The 21,462-nt window shown below is 37.0% G+C and overlaps 1 long non-coding RNA gene across 1 annotated transcript in view; it reads right to left on the reverse strand.

The window, feature by feature from the left end:
• LOC121071566 overlaps positions 1 to 21,462 on the reverse strand; it is a 299,785-nt gene that overhangs the window by 97,429 nt on the left and 180,894 nt on the right. Inside the window, exon 5 of the long non-coding RNA XR_005820694.1 lies at positions 17,344 to 17,459. This is a non-coding gene — a long non-coding RNA (uncharacterized LOC121071566). The remainder of the gene's footprint in view (positions 1 to 17,343; positions 17,460 to 21,462) is intronic.

The following is a 21,462-nucleotide window of genomic DNA, read 5'->3' on the forward strand; positions in this document are numbered from 1 at the left end:
ATTTACCATTTTCACTGATCACAAAATATTACCTAAGTATCTGCAGCAAGTTAGAATTTTCGCCCTAGAAATCCTTGCTTAACACTCAAGAGATACTTGAATTCCCAAGTGTTGCCAAAGAGCAGAAGTACTGATCAGCACTCTGGGAATCAGGATATTTGGGTCTGGCTCTGGCCCAGCCTGCAAGTGTACTGCAGTACTTGTTGAAACAGATCCATGAGACTGACTATAGAGATTAAATTATCTTTCTAGTTTACAGACTGTGACTCAGCCATTGAGCTTTTTTTTTTTCTTTTTTGTCATAATATATATATTTTTAATCTTTCCTCATAGCCTCCTTCTGCAAAAGGAAGAAGCTGCAAAATACTCTTTTTGGTTTGTTTATCCAAAGTAGTTCATATCCTGGGCTGCATCAAAGGAAGTGTGACCAGCAGGATGAGGGAGGTTATTCTCCCCCACTGCTCTGCACTTGGGAGACCCCAGCTGGAGTCCTGCATTCTGCTCTAGGGCCCCCAAAACAAGAAGGACATGGATCTGGTGGAGTGGGTCCAGAGGAGGGCCATGAAGATGATGAGAGGGCTGGAGCACCTCTTGGACAATAGGTAACGATTTTAAACTAAAAGACGGAAGATTTAGATCAGATATAAGGAAGAAATTCTTTACTGTGAGGGTGGTGAGGCCCTAGAACAGGTTGTCCAGAGAAGCTGTGGGTGCCCCATCCTTGGAGGTGTTCAAGGCCAGGTTGGATGGCGCTCTGGGCAACCAGATCTGGTGGGAGGTGTCCCTGCCCATGGCAGGGGGTTGGGACTGGATGGGCTTTAAGATCCATTCCAGCACAAACCATTCTGTGATTCTATGAAGTTCCATAAACTCTAAGCATATGAGAATGTCTTTGGATAGTATCATTAAAGAACTCAAACACATTTTCACAGAGACCTGTGAACACCTTCATTAAATAGTTAATTTCTGGATGACAAATATGTTTTAAAATGTTTGTCCTGAATGCTTTATTTAGGTACCTCACCTCTACACTGTTGGCAGCCCTCTGACTGTTAAGTAAAGCACTGCCCAAAAAAATGGTTCTAGAGTCCTAATTTGAAGTTCAAAAACTTGGCTGTCCATTCTTAGAAAAGGAATTATCCTCCTTTCTAGTAAATACTACAGGTCCATTGAGACATTTTTTATCCCATACAAAGAAAATCTTTGTAATCTTCACTTATTATTTAGTGATAGAGTTAGAGTAAAGCTGTAGACTTTGGCTCAAAGATGCTCAGATAATTAATATTTCAGAAATATACATTACTTATTCTGAAATAAACTCCAAACTTCCATTACTTCTGTTAATAAGATGCTTCAATTTTAACATGCTTACTGAGAGTACTACATAATTCTGTAAGTGATTTCACCTAAATTCAATGTGAGCACTGTAGGGTAAGGTACAATTCAGCAGGACTAGGGATAGGAAAATCAGGATCTATTGTTTATGTTGTGCACTTTGTTAGCATCTCGAAACAAAAAAAAAGTAAATTTAGCGATATATTTCAGCGATATTTCACTGGCCTATGAATCTGCAAATACTATGTGGCAGATGATTGGACTGCTACACAGAAGAAGAAACAAGTTAGAAATATGTTTCAATATTGCAGTATTTATCAAATCAGAATAAAAAAAAAATAGTAAAAAAAAAAATTTAGATCTCTCCTTTATGGCTATTCATCATTCTTGAGGAGCTGCCTTCTTGCTATAAGGCTTGGGTCCTACTTTCCAAATGTCAAAGCAGTTTCTCTGTAACTTTCTGTCCTGGTTTCAGCTAGGATGGAGTTAATTTTCCTCCTAGTAGCTGGAATGGTGTTGTGTTAGGGATTTAGGATGAGAATAATGTTGATAACACTCTGATGTTTTAATTGTTGCAGAGCAGTGCTTACGCCAAGCCAAGGACTTTTCAGCTTCTCACACTGTCCTGCCAGCGAGCAGGCTGGGGGTGCAGCAGGAGCTGGGAGGGGACAGACCCAGGACAGCTGACCCAAACTGGCCAAAGGGGTATTCCATACCATCTGACATCATGCTAAACAATATATAGGGGTGGCTAGCTGGGGTGGGGGGACTGGCTGCTCGGGGACTGGCAGAGCATCGGTCAGCAGGTGGTGAGCAATTGCATTGTGCATCACTTGTTTTGTATACATTATTATTAGTAGTACTATTATCATTATTATTTTCCTTTTTTTTTTTTTTTTTTCCCCTCTGTCCTAATAAACTGTCTCTATCTCAGCCCACAGACTTCACTGTCCTGATTCTCTCCCCCATCCCAGAGAGGGAGGGGGGAGGGTGAGCAAACAGCTGTGTGGTACTTAGCTGCCGGCCGGGTTAAACCACCACACTTTCCTTTCAGGAGTGCCGTTTCATCTGCTGGTGATTTTCAGGTAAAGCAAAATTTCAAGATCACAAAAATGAGAAAAGACCAATGTCAGGTAATAGAAGAAATAATACAAGATCCTGCTGTGAGCAGACTAAACTAGATTCCCAAGTATAAGCAGGTAGCTAAGCACATGATAAATTACTACTGTGTGATATATGTGTCTTAAAATTGGAAGAGAATGGACCGATATCAGCAATAAGAGGGATGTTGTGATGCATGAGTTGGAAGGAGAAATAACTGCATTAGAAATGTTCCAGATCCCTTTCAGCAAAGGAAATTAATGGAATGCTGTCAATTAGCCTGAAACACTTAGCATAATATATTTAGAATTTACAAGATGGATGGTTTTTGTAACTCCATGACAAAGGTCAGCACAAGAAAATTGGTTTCTTCAACATTTTAACTGTTCCTCATAAAAGTAAAACAAAGAAAAAAATGAAATCCATAACACAACATTTTCCCAGGGATAAAGTTGGGCATTGCCTCCTTCATTTGGGCTTTCAAACACCATCCAGAAATGAAGCCCTTGCTAAAAAGCAAAAAGGAAGCAGTCAGCATGCCTAGCAGTTTCAGAGCAGTCAGTGAGATACCTCGCAAGCTTAAGTATGAAAAACTTCAAGAAACAGGCTCTAGATTTCAGACCTCTGTACCAGTAGCTGTATATCCTGCTATCACACCTGTGCTGTTCCATGCAACTCTGCCACCCGTTAGACCCTGCACTAGCAAAGGGCTCCAAGCACACAGCTTATTTTAAGACTTTCCACATACACAAAAGGAAAGGAATCCAAAGTCACTGTACAATATTTAGACCCATTTAATATCAGTGTATTTCTCTGATGCAATTTCATCTGTCAAACTCATGTATTTGATGTCTTGTATATTTTAAAAGAACAAAATATTCAACAATAGGCAAGACCTCCCTCTGGTTGTTACCAGTAAACCAAATAATGGTACAGCTGCAGAGTTTTAACCGTATATCTTGCCTCAACTTTTTTATTATTTAATTTAGCAAAAGATGGAATTAAATTCATCTTCCACCTATAACTTCTTACAATTAAAAAATAAAGAATCTTCTCCGACCTGAACTTTATGAAAGCCCCTAACAAAGCCTTTGTGAGGTAAAATCATGTTTTATAAAATTTCACTCCATTGCAAACATTCCTAAAGTACTCCCTTCAAATGGGTCTAAAAATGATACTGTTTTCTTAGCTAAGGTTTTGAATTTCATATTTAATAGTGACATTTATTAAATATTAATTTGAACATATATAATTCATACTTTTTAGCATAGGTGAATAGTTCTGTCACTGATGACCTCCAGCTCAAACACTTATTACTATTCATACTAGCTTATTAAAGTGAACCTTTAATTTTATAATTCGTAATTATACCCAAATTTACTCCACATTTGCCAACCTATCTGGCATCCGTCCACACTAGCAACACCAATACGGTGCCCCTCTGACCATGCTTGGAAGTCACCAGGAGCCCAGGGCAGAATGAAGCCAGCCTCCTATATGCTTGGGCTCCCTCCCATTCACATTTTTGGAGATTGAGTAGAGTAATAGGAAGACCTGCAGAAATTCATGGACAAGAAATAACAATAGTTTCTCTAACTGTTTTCTGAACTGATTTCATGAACAGCCCTAGTCCATTTCTGTGCTGAGACATTAGGCTGAACCACCCTTGGCAGTGGTTTATCTTAATCTATGTGACACTGCATTCAAATGGTCTGTCAATGATCATTCAGACAGTAACCAGAGCACAAGGAGATTGTAGCTAACAGCTGAGTTGAAAGAATGGTTTTAGCTGAAAGAATAGTTTTAGTAGAGACTTTTTTTTTTCTCCATTTGCAGTTACTGAGGTGTAGAAGACAATATAGGACAAGGATTTTAGAAAGAAACTACCAGCAAGTGAATAAGAACTGACTGGTCTAAAGCCACTTACTGAGCTGCAGATGTGCATCAGTGAGCATCGAGCATTAACTTGAATGAAGCAAGAAATAAATCTACAGGCTCACTGGTTGGTGACATTGGTGCAAACCTAGGCTAACCTGATCTGCACAATGCAGGAAATTCCCTGCCCTGCGTGGATGTCTAAATAACTTTGAGGGTTTGAGCCTTAGGTCTTTTTGCACTTTAACACACTTGTTGTAACATGAAGAATAATGTTATTTCCTTACATTAGCAGAGGATGCAGGAAACTCATATTTGCATTAAGCACTGAAGTCACTGTGAGTTAAGAATTTCCACTATACATTTCATAGGATCAGATATCCTGAAGAAATTAAACAGGTATTCAAATCTCACCTTTAGCCTTGTATATATATTAGCACATAACTAAAGAACCATTTCCAATAATTTGCTTGTAGCTATTCTTTCTTGCTTATGCAGCTCAACTACCAGAGGGCAGCTATCAAATGAACAGATTAACATTGTATAATTTTGTCATTTAGTTCCTTTGCTACAACAGCCAAGGAAAACACTAGGAAAAAGCCCAATAGCAAAGTTTCATTTACAATTCACAGCCTTCAATTTGCGTTACTATAGACGCATAATAAAACTGTAAAAAAAATAAAAAAGCCTAATATTAAAATTATTTAGTATTAACTTTTCAAATATTGCCAACTACCAATGGTAAGATGATTATAAAAAGGCAATTGAGAATATCTTCAAAAACGTGTCTTAGAATTTGTAAACTGTTTCCTTGACATACAATTGAGGTAATGCCACTGAAACCAATTATGTTAGACTGGCACAAAATTGGAGAAGAATTGCGGTATCAGTAGGAAAAAATTTGCAGGAGGGTAAGTCATATTCAGCATATATCAAGTATTAGCTCTTTTTTATTATTCTCATTTTTCAAAATTCTAAAAATATTTTGTAACTAATGGCAAACAGCCAGCTACAAAAATCTCATGATCCAGAAAATGAATGGATCAATTCTGTAACTTTTCACTTCAAAATTAACAAAGAAAATTATTTAGTTGATCTTAGCTTCATAGAAAGCTCCCTATAACTTCTGCTTTAAATTAATTGCCAAGAGTTGGCAAGATCTGCTAGTTATTTAAGATTCACTTTCTGCATGTTGAAATTGGTCAACCAAGGGCCTTTTCCTGTAGTTCCAACCTTTCTTTTCTTCTGCTTCAGCCTATAAAAGATTTTCATCAGTTCTGGATCAAGACAATGTAACATGAAATACTGTCAGAAAAGGAGCGTCAGGTTTTATACCAGACTTTTCCACCAATTAATCAATAAGTTAGAGTAACGTCACTTTTTCAAGCTCAGTTAAACCATATGCAGTGCTGCCATAACTCAGTTTGAAGAAAAGATGATAGGAGAAATTGCAGTTTCTCCACATATGTGGCTAGGTGTTGTGCAACCCAAGCCCCTGACAGTCAGTGACCCATCTCTTCCCACTGGTAATAAGCAGGAACTGTACCTGTGAAAGGCAAATGCTGTGCCTTTCCTATCCACAGGTACAGAGGATAATAATTGCCAGACCAGAGGTCTATCCAGCCTGGAGTCTGTAGCCAGCAAAACCCCTTTCGTTCCCCCCCTCCCCCCGGGTTTCTAGAAAACTGACAGAGAACTGAACACTGTACACTTTCTTTGGGTGCTGGCAGGAAATTCTAACGCAATCCCCTTATCTGAACTGTCTTTCCAGTGTAGCTCCTCTCTTGTTGCACCCCTCTCTAGCCACAACGCTTGCTCTCACATTGGCAGCTTTGTAGCAGCCCCGTAATACGTGCTTGTGAGAAGAGTGCAGTATACTGACACATGCTGAATATCACACTTCAAACCTTGACTCTGTTTCAGTCTTCTGAAATCCTGCCATAGATGAGTCACTTAGTAAAACTTTACAATGCTCTCAGGAAAAGGAGAGGAAAACAAAGCTGTAAGAGCATACTCTGAGAAATATGTAAGAAAAGTATATAACGCATTGCAGTGTGCTCTCTCAGCATCCTGTGATGTGTGGCTCAGACAATTTTTGAGACAGAGAGAACATCTTTGTAGTTAGCCCTCAGTAAGTTCCTCTTCTATTAATTTGTTTGATCTGCTACTGAAAGATGTGTATGCTTTCAGAATTTGTGTCATCGTACTGTAAAGACTTCCATCACCTAATTATGCTGGGTGAAGAACACAGAAGTAAACATGAAGATGCTGTGGGCTTATTTTCTCTGAGTGCTCCTTCTACACCTTGATCATCTATCGGCCATACCATCCTGTGGGAATCCTGATTCTGATGCATTTTGGGAGAAAAAAAAAAAAGAGCTTTAATATTTATCTTCTGTCTGCACTGTGTGTGGTTTGTGTTTGTTTGTTTATTTTTGTTGTGTAGGGTTTTTTTGTTGTTTTGGTTTTCATCTTGGCTTGTGCTTTTACATCTAACCTGCTGGAGTCTAATAGCTTTTGTATATTTCCCATTTGGAAACAGCTCTACCTTTTGGTAGACCATTTCCTTGCTACGATGACACTAATTTGTCTGTTTGACACACCACCACCACCCTAAACCTTTTAGTAAGTCTGTTAGTTCAGTTTTTCTGGTATTGTGTCCTTTTATAATTCCCATTTTGCTTTCAGAGAATTTACTTCAGTTTAAAAACAATTCTATATCCTTTTAAATTTTAAGTGTCAGCATTTTAATTACTTGTTTAGTTTGTTGTTGCTGTTCAGATAAACCTGTCCCTCCTGTACAGAATTAATTTATTCCAGACACTTCCCTAATCCTAAATAAGCCGTACCCCTAATCCTTGTGGGTTCCCTCTCTCTTATTCTCAGCTGCACATGGAGATTTAACCTTTCCATCTCCTTACCTGTGGTAACTTGCAAGTGGAACCAGGGGCTGGAGACTGCAGAAAAGAGCCAAATACAGTATGTACTTTTCATTTTGAATCTAAAGTGGTCTTCAATGTTACTGGATATTGTCATTACCGCAGAATAACTCTCTCTGCACAGTATTAGTATAATTTCAGCAAGGTTGTTAATAAAGTACTGATATTACCTGCCTTAGCAGAACAAGTGATCCACTGACTTAGAGTAAGTCAAATACTCAGTAAGTTGATGCAGAAAGTGCAGCAGAATGTATTTCTTATTCTATAATAAGAAATAAGCAATTGGCAATAAGCAATGTGTTTTACACTTGCTGACTTCTTGGTATTAATTCTGAAAGCACAATTTCTGTCTTTGCTACTTTTGCATCCAAACAGAGTCCAGAGCAATGGTATAATAGAAGAGTTGACAACTGCAAAAGTGGGGGACTCAATTCTCCTTTGCAATGCTAAGAAATGTCCAACACATTTATTTGCCTTAGCTATAACCCCAGATAATTACAAAAAAAATTATCTTGTTGTTTGTGCTGATTTGTGTCTGTCTTTTGAATTATTTGGAAGCAAACATGTCCTTTTGCAACAACGAAGCCACAGTAACCCTCTGAAGATTTACATCAAAGGACTGCTGATGAGTTCTGTTCAATTAAGTACAGTTCTACTGATGTCTCAGACTACCAACTGTATTGGAAAAGAGGAGATAAAATGGAGGTGTGCAAATGTAAAGGCCAGCTTGATGCTTATTAGAAACAAACTAAACCATGAACTAAAGCCCACGAAGCAGTTTAATGAGCAGGAAAAACAATGAAAAATAATAATAAAATTAATCGCCAGTGTTAAGTTATCATACCATAAACATTCAGCAATCTTTCTTTCAAGAACAGTGACTTTCCCATCACTTTTATCAAACCAAATGTTTGGTGAAAATAATACCATCTATTAGTCAGAAGCTATAAAGGAGTCTATAGTACTGCAAGGATTTAAAAGAGTACGTGCACTTTCCCACCACTACACCTACGAATGTCAGTGATTTTTATCAGCACTACATGCTGATTCAACCGCTCCTGAACAAGAAGTTAGCCTATATTTATCCTGCTGCTCTGAACTGAGTTATTTTTCACATTTATTTTAAATGTGCTTTCCCTAAACAATCATTGCAACTTGAAATTCAACAGAGGAAGGAGCTAGAGAGACAAAAAGTTCAAACTCTCTTATGTTGATTAAGAGTCCTAGAAAATCTCTTGTGACACTTTGAATGGAAGAACAGCAATTGGATTAGAAGAGAGTAAATTCTCCTAACTAAATATGACTTCTTATAGATACTAAAATGACATTTGCTAGGTAGTATGCTCAGAACAACAAAAACAAAAAAATACACAAAGTGAAGAGTGGGAAAAACTACATTAGAGTCTGTACATACAGCAACGTCATTAGATATGTTTTCTTCCCCATCTGCTTTATAATGGCAATGAGTAGCTGAAGTAAACAGAATTTTATTTAGTTACATTTATCTCATTGGACTGTATATTTTATTTAGTTTGCTGTATTTTAAAGTTCAGAGTTTATGAATGTCAGCAACTGCCAGGCCAATAACATTTCCTACAAAAGTTTTAGTACTGTCAAATGCCAACAGATTCTTTACTCATATATTATAGCTGGTGGTCCAGACTTCTAAAGCATTACAAAATCACGCCAAGTCTGTACACAATAGTCTCTCCCTCAGTCTTACTAATTTCACAACAAGCTCTTCTCTATATTCAATTGATTTACACTATTTCTTGAAACACAAATGCTACTAAGCTCCCTTACACCCCCTGACACAAAAACCATGGAGTCTTCTCCTGCCAAAGTTGGCAGCCAGACACCTGGTGGGCACCTAAAATGGCCTACCTCCAGTCAGATACATTTCTCCCCTTTCTTTCTCTGTTTTGTGAGTATCTGTTATATGTTACATATGAATAAAGTGTTATACTCTAAAGATATTTAAGAAGTGGTGCCTCTTACTCATCATAAAGGCTTTCATTGGCTATTCAGTCATACCTGCATATATATTTTTAGAAAATATACATACCTAGTGGAATACCAGATAAAATGCAGGTATAGGTATGAATATGGATAAAGCACTTTGAGCTCAAAATAACTTTTTCAGTGTTCAAAGAAATTTCACTTTCTAGAACTGTCTTAGACAGCTGTCAAAGTCAAAACAGTGTAATGGATGCACAAGTACATTCCTTGGTGAAGCCAGATGGCTTCTCCAGAGCTTGCACTGTATTGTTTTCTGGGATTCTGCACTAAGTACAAATTAACATCGTGAAAAAGCATAGATTAGGAGACCATTCACATATAGGTAAGTGCACTGCAGATACAGAAATAACTGCAGATACAGAAATAAAGAAATTGATATCACATACCAGATTAGAACAAAATAGTAATTGTTGATCTTCTAATCCAGTTACCTTGATGACAAGTCTTCAGGAAGGGAAAAAAAAAAAGGCAGAAAAGCTACCCTCCAGCAATAAATAAGTCATTTCAAATACTTTTGGTTGTGCTTTAGCTCAGAACATTTTTTTGCCTGATTTTTAAATTCACATCTCAAATAAACAGGCTTGTTTTCATGATGTGTGGTAACAGCAGTCCCCATTAATATAGTCTTTTTACAAGCAAAATTCAACAGTCTGCTGCCATTCAATATTACTTACTCATTTTACTTCCATCAATAATAAATATAGCTTACCAAATGTTGAAGAATTTAAAATGCTGTATTATTCTTAAAAGCTTTGCAACACACTTAAAAATCATAGCTGATTTTTTCTTTTAGGCAATTTTTGTTACTTCTATGCAGCGATGTTAATATTAGTTTCTTAATTCTTTCTTCTAGCAAGAGCAACCTATAATTATTGAACTACAAATAACTCAGAAAACCAAAGCATTGATATGTACATGTTATGCCAAAAAGATATGTAAGAAATGGTGACTCTTGCTCAACATAAAGGCTTTCATTGGCTATTCAGTCATACCTGCATATATATTATTTTAGAAAATATCCATACCTAGTGGCATTCCAGACAAAACGCAGGCATAGGAGGGTGAGAATAGATGGGTTTTAGAAAATAGTTCTGAGGATGATACTGAGAAAAGAACAGCTTCTCTTATAAATATACCAAATGAAGTGAAGGGAGCTGGTCTGGTGCAGAGTTCAAATACCCATGCAACTTTTTTTTTTTTTTTTTTTTTTCCAACCCACACATTCTGAGTGACTCTGCTGGAATCTCTCCAGGTGCGCCCCCCCCCCCCCATATCTCTAGATGTGCCTTAATATTTCAGTATTATCACTGTTAATTCCAAAACCACATGTTTTAATGTTTTTTCCCTAAATATCAAGGAAGCTAAGCAGCATGTAAACAAAACTTTGAACAATTTCTGTAAGACAACTAATATTTTATGAAATTTTCAAATATCTGATGCATATTTGGGCTATAATATATCTGCTCCTATCTGCTTCCAGTTAATAATACTGAAGGAACCAGCTGTCTTTGAGATTACTATAGATAACTCACTGTCAGTAACAATTAAGTAACAGAATATATGGGGAAGGAGAAAAATTTAAAATGCAATTAAAAGTACATAAGAACTAATCACACAGTTTAAGGATATTCCACCACTATCATGTTGTAGTCATTGTTTTGCTGTATTTATATATATATATATATATATATATATATATATGTATATATTTCAAGGAAATATGTATACATCTGTGAAGAGTTTCAGTTAGAAATCTTGACAAGACACCGACGAGGCTTAGTCCTTCAAAAGAGTTTAAAAGCTCAATCCCAGCCTAGAACGTCACTGCAGAAGCCGAAGAGGCAAACAAGCAAGGCTCTTAGCATTTTAGGGGGGGCTGGATAACATACAGACAAAACAGACATGATTTTTAACAAGCCCAAAGAAGCGAGATGTTGTTTATGAAAGAGAAGCAGTCAGCAGTTTCCAGATTCTGAACCCATTCAACTACTCTAAGCTTAGAGATCAGTCTTTGCTTTGAAAATCAATGCATACCAGCAGGGATTCAGTAACCTAATAACAGAGCAGGCATCCGTCCCTAGAAAAATCATGCAAGAACTTTCCACGTGGCTTGAGCCCTGCTCTGCATTCACAGCCTGAGATGGGGCGTTAAAAGCCGCACTGTTAGCAGCCCTTTGCTAATGTTCCCAAACTGCTATAGTTCCTGTCTCCAGTGATCAAAGTCAACTGGACTTCTACATACGCGATTCAACAGAAACACACTGTCCTCAGATGGTTTTGTCGCTTTTGTCAGAGCTATGACTATCTTAAGAGACAGGTTTCTTGTATTATAACGGTCTTTCATCAACAGAATTATGCTGCCTGTTACCATTAAAGAAAAAAATTATATGGAAAGTCACAGTCGTCTATAAAACCATCCTTTTAAGGATTATAAAGCAGTACAGCACTGCTACTAGAAATCTACAGAAATTCTTTTTAGAAAGAGATGTCTCTTTAGAGTTCAGTCATTCTCTTTAAAAAGAGATTTTAGAACTTAAATTATTTAGTTACAGTCTTTATGAATACAGGACTTGGAATAACTGTATTTCACTTTTACTTTCTGTTTTGGGTATCATTATTAGAGGGGTAACTGTTTTAGGATGAATTAATTTTTAATCATACTTAAAATATAAATGCATGCATAAGTCTTACTGAAATTCCTAAAGAATTCTTGAACTACATAAAAGAAGTCTTTTTCTTATCACCACTATTATCAGCTACAGAGAGAGCAATTAAAAAAAAAAAAAAGGTTATTTCTTGGATTAGAGTTAAACTCAGTACACCAATACAGAGCAATGCAACTCCTCCTAGTTATTCTTTGGCATAGTCCCACTGTTTGTACCTTGTTAACACATAACATCATGGCTGTTTTTTATATTTCTGAGTAAAACAATTTGTACTTCTGAATTTGTACAAAATTTTGGATAGCTTTAAACAAATGAGTCTCTACATGAGCAACAGTATTTGTTGCAGTAACGATAATTTCTACTGTCATTTAAATTAATCAGATTCAATTCTTTCTATTAAACTGTTACAAAAGCAAATCTTTTCCCCACTTATTTTTTACCCTCACAAATTGTAGACAAATTTATTTCTTATCCAGATCTCCTAAGGAAATGAGATTTATGCATTGAGGTTGCATGACTTCAATGCCTTGTAAATCCATCTGCAAATTTCAGTTAAGTGCAATGGGAAAGTAAAAATCCTAAGGTACTGAAAATGCTTATAATATGCATTTTGCATAATATGTCCAGGGAGAGAGGCCCCTGAAGTCCTGCTGATGGCAAGCAAGGCTGCAGAACAAACTTGTTCTCCAAGAGCTACAAAAATAAGTTTAGTTTTCAGACACAGGTTCTACCTGCTAAGGAGTGACTTGTCTCTTTAAACTTTCTGACTGCCCCTAAAAGCCTTCATCATCAGGTGAGTGCTGAAGTGGCATCACATCAGTGATTAAAACACAGCCCTCACCACCAGCCCCAAGCCCCCAGCTATTACCTGAAAGCAGTTATCTAAAACCTTTTGGGATGGCTACCTGACAAGTACTCATGTCTTCCACTCAGTTCCTAGCTGTCAGATTTCTGGTCCTAACTGAACGTGAAATCTCAGAAATTTCCTCACAGAGGCTACGTGAAGAAATAAATGCAAAGGTGAGTGTAAATGAGTTATCACTTGTACTAAGCCCTCCAAATCAAAATTTTACGTGGACCATCAAGAGCTTAGACTGCTTCCACCATGTGCTCTCTGAATAATCAGAGGATTTCTGTCTCCAAAGCTCCTTATCCAACTCCACCCACAAGCACTATATATGTCTCAATGTTATTTAAGAAGATTCACCCCACCTGCATCTTTGCAAACAGCCCTAGCTAATAAGTGAACAAAAGAGAAGCACTGACTTTTGTCCTAATTTCATCACAAGTAGTTAAATAGATGCTGAATTCAATGAGAGATCAGATTCCAAAGTCACCCCTGGAAAAAGTGCCAAATGTATTTCATAAACAGCTAGATATCCTCTTCTCCAATTAATTTATTTGCTATCTTAAATAAATAGATAAATACAACTGAAAGAATGTGTTTTCTCCAAAATTCTTTGAGAACAGTGAACAATATTCATCACAAGCTAGAAAGAACAGAAATCTTTCCAGTTTATCCCCAAGCCCCCAGAAGCCACAAATACAGCCTCACATACACACACACACTACCAACACAGTCACAAAAGAGGAAAATGAAGCCAGAGCTTCATCAGAAGTGATGGTAGCAGCTTCTTAAATTTACCTCACATTAGAGTACGTGCTAATTCACGGATGGTTACTAGAGAAGATGCACAGCTCCCATTAGCCTCTCAGGACCTACCTATTGGAATCCAAATGTGATGCTTCTAATTCTGATATGTGGTAGCAAACCTCTGCTGTAGGCAGCAGCTCTAATTCAAAAGCAGCAGCACTGTGATATCCAGTATGTTTCTTTTTCCACAAAGGAAGAGATTGTCCCTAACTGAAATCTCTTTGGTAACTGAATTTATTGACATCTTTATTAAGATTTTCAAAGTGTCATTTCCATTTCAACCAGTAAAGAATTAACTTCAGAGAAAACATGTTTACCTGTGACCATAATCAGACCTGGAAGATTCACACTTTTCATAACATCCCATAGAATGTCTTATATTCCAATACAGACTAAAATTGTATTACCACTCAGCAGTTTCAGAAGCCCTCTACTTCACTTTGAAACTGCTTTCTAGAGTGCTCAGTATCCTCAGTATCAATATTCAAAAGAATAATAATATTCAGACATATACTGACTTTAATAATCGTCAGTGAGCTGATGTCAGCTGTTCATCTGCAGGTTTCGGTTAAGTATATTCAGTCTTACAACAAGCAGACAGGTCTCTGCCACAAACTGCATCCTGAGCTAAACTTGTCCAAGCTAGCTTGTGAGTAACTAGTCTAGCATAGCAGTAGAGAAAGACAGTCATTAACTTCACTTAAGAGGTTTATCTGTACAGTCACCACTTCCATAGCTAGCCAATATTTAATTAATTAGAAGCTCAAGGATCATCTCTAAAACAGGACTACAAATGAGAAAGTGCAATTATATTTAATTGAATAACATTTAATCTGAAGTAACTGATTCAAAGAAATCTCATGATATGTACGGACAAGAATTATTAAGTAACACAAGACTGTTCATCAGCAGCAAAGATTTAATGGCTTAACATAGAAAGTTAAAAGACCACTATATCTGAATCCAAGAACATTTACTGCAGGGTGATTCAGAACATGAAGGAAAAAAGCACTTCAAAAAAATATGTCTTTAAACTAACCACTGTATTTGGTTCTCTCTCTCTCACAGTTAACCTGGGAAACATTAGTGGTTTTCTAAATCTTGATGGTTTCTTCTCATGCCACTATATTTCTTACTATTGACAGTATGTCAGACCAGTGATGTATGTTCAAGGGAAGAAAAGTTATATTTAGAAGGTAAAAAGAACAAATTGACAAGGGAAAAAAATGGCAGCTACACAAAGAACTTGTAAAAAAAAGTATGCAATGTTACAGAAGAGGTCATCCTTGTTGGAGTGAATCGAAAGCATGATAGTGTTAAGCGAAGAGCTTACAGGAAAGCATAAGCAATGAGGTCACTATTTCAAGAAAACATGCAGACTGAACTGCAGGCTATGCTTTTTTAACTCTTCACAGTGTTATACAAATCAGAGTAGTTGCTTGTTTTTTAATTCTTTATTTTAACGGAATAAAAACTATTCATTTATTCACCTGGGTTCCTACTGCTCATTTTGATGCCTAACACTGTACCGCCTTTCTTTAGTTTCCTTCTCCCTGTTTTCAGGTGATTTCTTTAAACACCCTTAATTTCCATTTAATTTCATTTATGTTTTATGTTTTCTTCATTTTCATCCTAATACCACGTCTCTATAGTTATTCTTCTCCCAGATGCCTACATTATCTCCTTTATCATGGAATTAAGCTTTTCATCCCTAAATCTACTGATATGCTCTAGACTTGAGCTCCTTTTTTTGCTTTCTTTGATGCTGCCTGACCCTTTTATCAGCTATACCATCATTTTTCTGTCTTCTCTCTCTAAAATGACTCCTACGAGACTGTGCAGACTTGAAGCAGAGATACCCTGAAATTCATCAGTGTCTGGAGGAAAGTAATGTATTACAGCTCTTGACATCTAAAAGTACCCTATTTCAAGGCTCTTCACTTTACAGAACCAGAAATTGTACAGTACCACCAGAAGAACTCTCTAGTTATGGATGTAGTTCATATTCTTCTGGGGAATCTCAGGACTTCAAAGATACTTTGTGACATGAAAATCTAGGTAACTCTATGATGAGAGGTGAATTTCTAACCTATCACAGCACAAGACAGACTCACAGGAGGCTGGAAGAATGAACAACTAATAGAAACAGAATGCTTGTCTAACAGTCCTCAAACAACAAAATGTGAAAGCCTGTCAATGGGGTCTGAAGATTTTTATAAATTAACCAGAGGATAGAACAGGAGTGAACAGTCATGTGAAATGTATTCTCTGTTACAATGGAGTCAAAAAATCAACAAAAAGCCTCAGAAGTATCTTTAAATATAGCATACACTTGAGATTGTAGTGACTTGCAGTTATATCTGAAGTACACAGATTATCTCCTCTGATGACTAAGATATATGTTAAATTATAAATTTAAAGATGTCAATGAATATTTTCAGAAAATACATTTAATATCAATCAAATCAGTGCTGCAATTCTGAATAGACATTCTTTTTCAACACTGAAAGCAAAATCATCCTTAATCCTTACCATAACTTCAACAACTCATCTGTTAATCACAGTGTTGTGACATATCTTTCTAAAGAAAAAGCTGAAGTAACAAAAGGAAAAAAAAAAACACAGTTAAACACTTAGCTGGGCAGAGTTGTGATGGTTTTAAATATTCCTACTTGAGAACTGAACATGACTGCACTTCTCAGTCAGCTTCTTTATCTCCCTCCCCACCGCCCACCCCCCATTTCATGGCACATAATAGCTAAGAATCAAATCCTTAAATTTTATTATCTGGCTATTTACTGTATTACTTACGGACCACTGAAATCTTTCAAAAATTCATCTGTACTTAGCTACAGGTACAAGATAATGTTTATTACAGGACCTTAAATACTTTTTGGTTATCTTCTACTTCAGAAAGAGAAACTGGACCAATTTAGGCATCATGACACCTTGCAAAAGAAATTAGATACCATCATTACCTTTTACAAAACCAAGTAGCCTAAAAATACTAAAAACATAATAAAACGTTCACCCTAAGCCACTACCAACTGGTATGTACTGCAAGAGAACATGGATCTTTCAGCGTGCCCCAATGGAACAGCTTGAAAAGGAGCCTGTTTATCTCCCACCAAAGCAAATGGATTTAATAGACCTTCCCAGTATAACCTTGCCCTTGGTCTTACCTCATGCACTGATATATTAGAAAGATAAATTATAATTCCTCAGCGTCAATGCCACTCAGAATCACACAATCAGAAACTCATTAAACATACCCAAAAATCAGTCGAAAAAGAGCATGAGTTTTAATGATGTTCACACACACACATACTTCATCCTCATTGCATTAAAACAGTTTTAAAATAAAGTACCACTAAAACTGCTTTCTCTGATCCACTTATCAAGATAAACAATTACAGATTCTTCCTCTGTCCTGCAAACATCATCCTTAGTCTCTTCATCCTTCAAAGACTGACACAGACCATTCAAGCTATATCATAATAGAATAAGGAAAACTATACATACCTTATTATGTTGGTATACTATAGTATGTAATGTTAAATACTGGCTACTTACATTTTGCTGCTTGCCATAAAGACATTAATTGTTAAATGAGAAAATGCATGGATTTAATAATACATGCTAAAAAATTACTTAAAATCAAGTGTTTCAAAAAAAAAAAAAAAAAAGAAAGAAAACATGCAATTCCAAGCTAACATAATGAGGAGCATTTCAGGATATGGGAACATCATCTTACCATGAAAAAATAGAAGGCTCATTTCAGGACTTGTCGCTGTAACTTCTGTCCTCAGGATCCATACCGTGATTCTGATTTTGTCTCTCCTTTCAGGCTGCACTGTGTTTTTAAACACTCTGTGAATTGAGAAAAAAGCTTTGCCTTGAATGTGCTCTCAAAAAGATAAAAATAGTTCATGCTGTAAGACCATCTTTGATTCGTGAATAATTATCCATGGTGCTCCCAAGGGGTCAAGTCTTGTATACTAACCAGTAAATTACTTCTGCTTAATAATATTGATCAAGATCGTATGCAGATTTTCCTTTTGATTAACTGAAATGCTTTAAGAAAGTGGTGGGTTAGTGAATGTGGTAGAATAATGAGGAAAAACAACATTCTCTCTCTATAGTAATAACTTTATATAAATATCTTCTACACACTGTACCTATTTTACAAAAAAAAAAAAAAAGACTTCCAGGTGAGCAATACAGTCCATTAACTTTCCTGTGTGCACTAGGTATAATGACTTTATCTTGTGAATTCCTGACAATTTCCTCACTGTACAAACAATCTTATCTAAGTATCACTTGTAATGTGGACTTGACTTTACCACCTGCATTGCAGCTGAACCAAGAAAAGTAGTAATTATTGAAAAAAAACACTTGAAAATTAATGACTACTAAGAGAAAAATCATACTACTTCTGTTTACAAACTCCATTAAATCTTCCTGCATACTGCATTGTTGAGCTTTTTTTTTTTTTTAACCTTCAGTTGGCATTCATTGTTACAGCTAAGTCAGAGAGATTTTTACAGTCTCTCAAAACATTCTATTAATTGTACATATTATTACATCCTCCAAATCATGCAGCATGGTCCTGACCAAATGATCAGATACAACATAGGGAGGACTGCAGAAGCTCCATGTAAATCACTGTACTATCTCCTGAAACTAGCAAAGATCCCCTTTCAGCTGCAGGAGTAGGTATTGGCACTGCAAAGGCTGAAACATCTCTAGACAACAACAGTGACAAGAGGAAGAAGTTACATGTGGTCTTGCAAGGTTCATAACACAGTAACTAGAACAGGAGTAAATATAGTCTCAAATTAAAATTTCTGCTTTATCTTCTATAATACCATCAAATCTCCATGCACATGAAATTTGAGTAGTAGTTTGTAGCTATGAGCTGCTTAGGATGCCAGTTATTTCACTGTCAGCACTTTAATCCATACCAGATAACTGCAATTTCCCACATTGAGAATAGGCAACCCAGTTGCTCAAATAACAGACCTAATGGCCAAACTCAGTGAATATGTCAGTTCAAACCATGAGGGTGACTTCTTGGATTTTTAAGCTTTCTCCAAATTGAGGTAAATGCAGAGAAGCCATTGAAATGTCCTAGGAAACTAACAAATGAAAGAAGCCTTCCCTCCTGGAGGGATATCCAAACATGACATTCTGCTGACTATTATGGGCAGTTAATATCACAGTTCATTTAAGGTGCATAAAACCCCCATCTTTCTACTGAAGAGCAAACACGAACCTAGAAAAATTAAGGGTAGACACCATTAACCAATATAGAAATGGTCAATATTTTATTCATTTATACCAACTCGTCTCCATGAGCAAAGAGAGGCTGACCACAGAGTTGGCAGAGAAGAGTTTAGAGACCAAAAGCCTTAGTGAGGTAAGTGGGATTTTTTTCCCCAAGCAGAAGGAAAAAATAAAGTTTTCTACTTAATTACAACTTGTTCCTCATTGTCACCCTTAAATCTTCTTTATTTTTCTCTCTTTCATGCTGTAACTATAAGATATGCCTATAAAAGAAAAACAGCTGGAGTTTTCAAAACCAGAAAATCCCAAGCAATCGACTCAAGAGAGGTCACAGAGGATTTTTTCTCTGTGAAAAAGATTATCAGGATTAAGCTGTTATTTTATAAAATGTGTTTAGTTACATAGTGTAGCCACAAGAGGGAAGCTCGACTCACTTGTTAACTTTTTTAAACTAGTTTACTGAAGTCCAAAGTGCTCAGAATCAAACAAGCTAAGTTCATTGATTTACAAATAACTCTCAGGTTCAAGAATTAAAGTTTAAAATGTTATCCTAAGCTGGCTCCAAATCTCATAGTATAAAGACATTGGAGGAGAGGCAACATACGTAAGGTTACATGTAGGCCGCACAACTGTGACAATGAAGACACCAGACTACATGAAGAACACCCTTCTTGACGAACTCGACTTGCATACAACCAGATGGCTAAACAGATGGTTTAAGGGACTCAAGCAGCACAACCAGGGAAGGCCCTGGCTGAGGCAGAGGAAAAGCCACATAACAAGGCACAGCCAAGAGCACAGCAAGCGCCCTCTGCTTGAGCAAGAGGAACCAGGGCACGTGTGGGAATACACCAGCAGCTCTCACTCCTGTGCCTTACAGCTAATTCAGCAGCCAATTGTAACACAAAGAAATATGAGCTATAGCACAAACAGAGCATTCCCACAGACCCAGCTACATCTGCTGAAGTGGGTGGGAGAAGTGGCAGGATAATAGGTAGACTGTTAATCATTTTCACCTCTGAGCTACCAGCAACAGTTCTGCTGAGGAAGAGGCGGGTTCAGCAGTCCCATACAGTAAACCCATGAGGGCTCCTTGCTGTTTTGGGACACAAAAAGCAAGCAGGTGTCCTCCTGCACCAAAAATATATGCCTGTAAACAGGGATGCTTGTGAAAAGCAAAAGCAAGTTTGACTGTATCAGAACGACGATCAGACAAGAAGATATTTGGAAAGAACTGCATCTTGAGGTGACTTTAACACACTGTGCTCCTTTCTATAATGCTTCTCTAAATAGAGAGGAGCAAAAGTAGGGGAAAAACTAGTAATTCTTTAAAAATATGTAATTTTATTTGAAAGTTTGCTTACTGTAGATTTCAAGTTCATTATTAGATTTCAATTCTCCACTCTCAGGGCAAAATAATGCACACATCATCTGAGATGAAACAAAAACCCATCAAAACTACAAATTAAAATTTCTGTAAGAAAAGTAACAATTACCAATATTTCACTAAAACTACTTTAAATCATTGACAGCTACCAACACATTTGTAATTATTACTGCAACTCTCTTTTTTCTAAACCTCGCATTAATACTGCTTGATTATACACTAGAAGCTACACAAGAGGTGCATAAAACAAGTACTTTTTTTTTTTTCAATAGTAGCAGCAAGATCCATCACATTTTGATACTACTCCCTATTGCATTGATTTAAGGTTATAACCCAGTGTCCCAGAAATCTTCAGATTCCTTACATCAGCTGACCCACGAAACGTGTTTTAGGATTCTCAAATGGAAAAAAATATATATATATAATTTTAGAGATGCATAGTATCAGAAAATTTTACTACAAGCCTACCAGTTTTCCTAGCAAAGTGTTTTTTGTGGTTGTTTTTGTTTTCGCTGAGTTGGCCAAGTCACTCCTTGATGAACCAAAAACTACTTTGTCATGCAAAGAGACATGTATTGAACACCAGATTTGACCTAACGTCTACAGAGAACTTCTAATGGTTAATAATGAGGATAACAGAGCACATAAGACAAAGCAGTAGAACACACATGCTATCAGAAAATGCAAGTTTAACAGTTAAAAAACTACACAAGTTTTCTTACAGCCACCTCAGGCTTTAGAGATGCACAGTTGGTCCCTTGCTTTCTCATCGCTTCAGCACGAACCACTTCCAAGCAATACCCTTTACCACTCTTCCTCAAAGGACATCCCGCTCCAGTCCCTCTGACATCTGCAGATCTGGCCTCCAGCCCAAAGCAGCACAGCAGAAGCTTACAGCTCCCAAATGTCAGCATCTTGCCATCTATAGTCAGAGGATGCGAGCAGATCAGTTGCCCACCTGCTTCTGCTCCCCAGGCCAGCCTCGCCCAGCTCCAGTGGCAGCTGGGTCCCCAAGCTGCAGGTCCTCAGGTCCTTCAGCCTTCTCATACGTGGCTGGCTATTGAACCACAAGTTCCAAGACAGGGTATTGAAAAGGTTAATATGGTGTTTTCCCCACAGTTCAGAAACAAAGGTATTTTTAGCACTTCTCATTTCACCCAGCTCTTAATCTGATTTAGCATCCAGAAAAGCAAGAGTTCC

The sequence above is a fragment of the Cygnus olor genome, chromosome 5 (assembly GCF_009769625.2).
Source record: "Cygnus olor isolate bCygOlo1 chromosome 5, bCygOlo1.pri.v2, whole genome shotgun sequence".
Lineage (NCBI taxonomy): Eukaryota > Metazoa > Chordata > Aves > Anseriformes > Anatidae > Cygnus > Cygnus olor.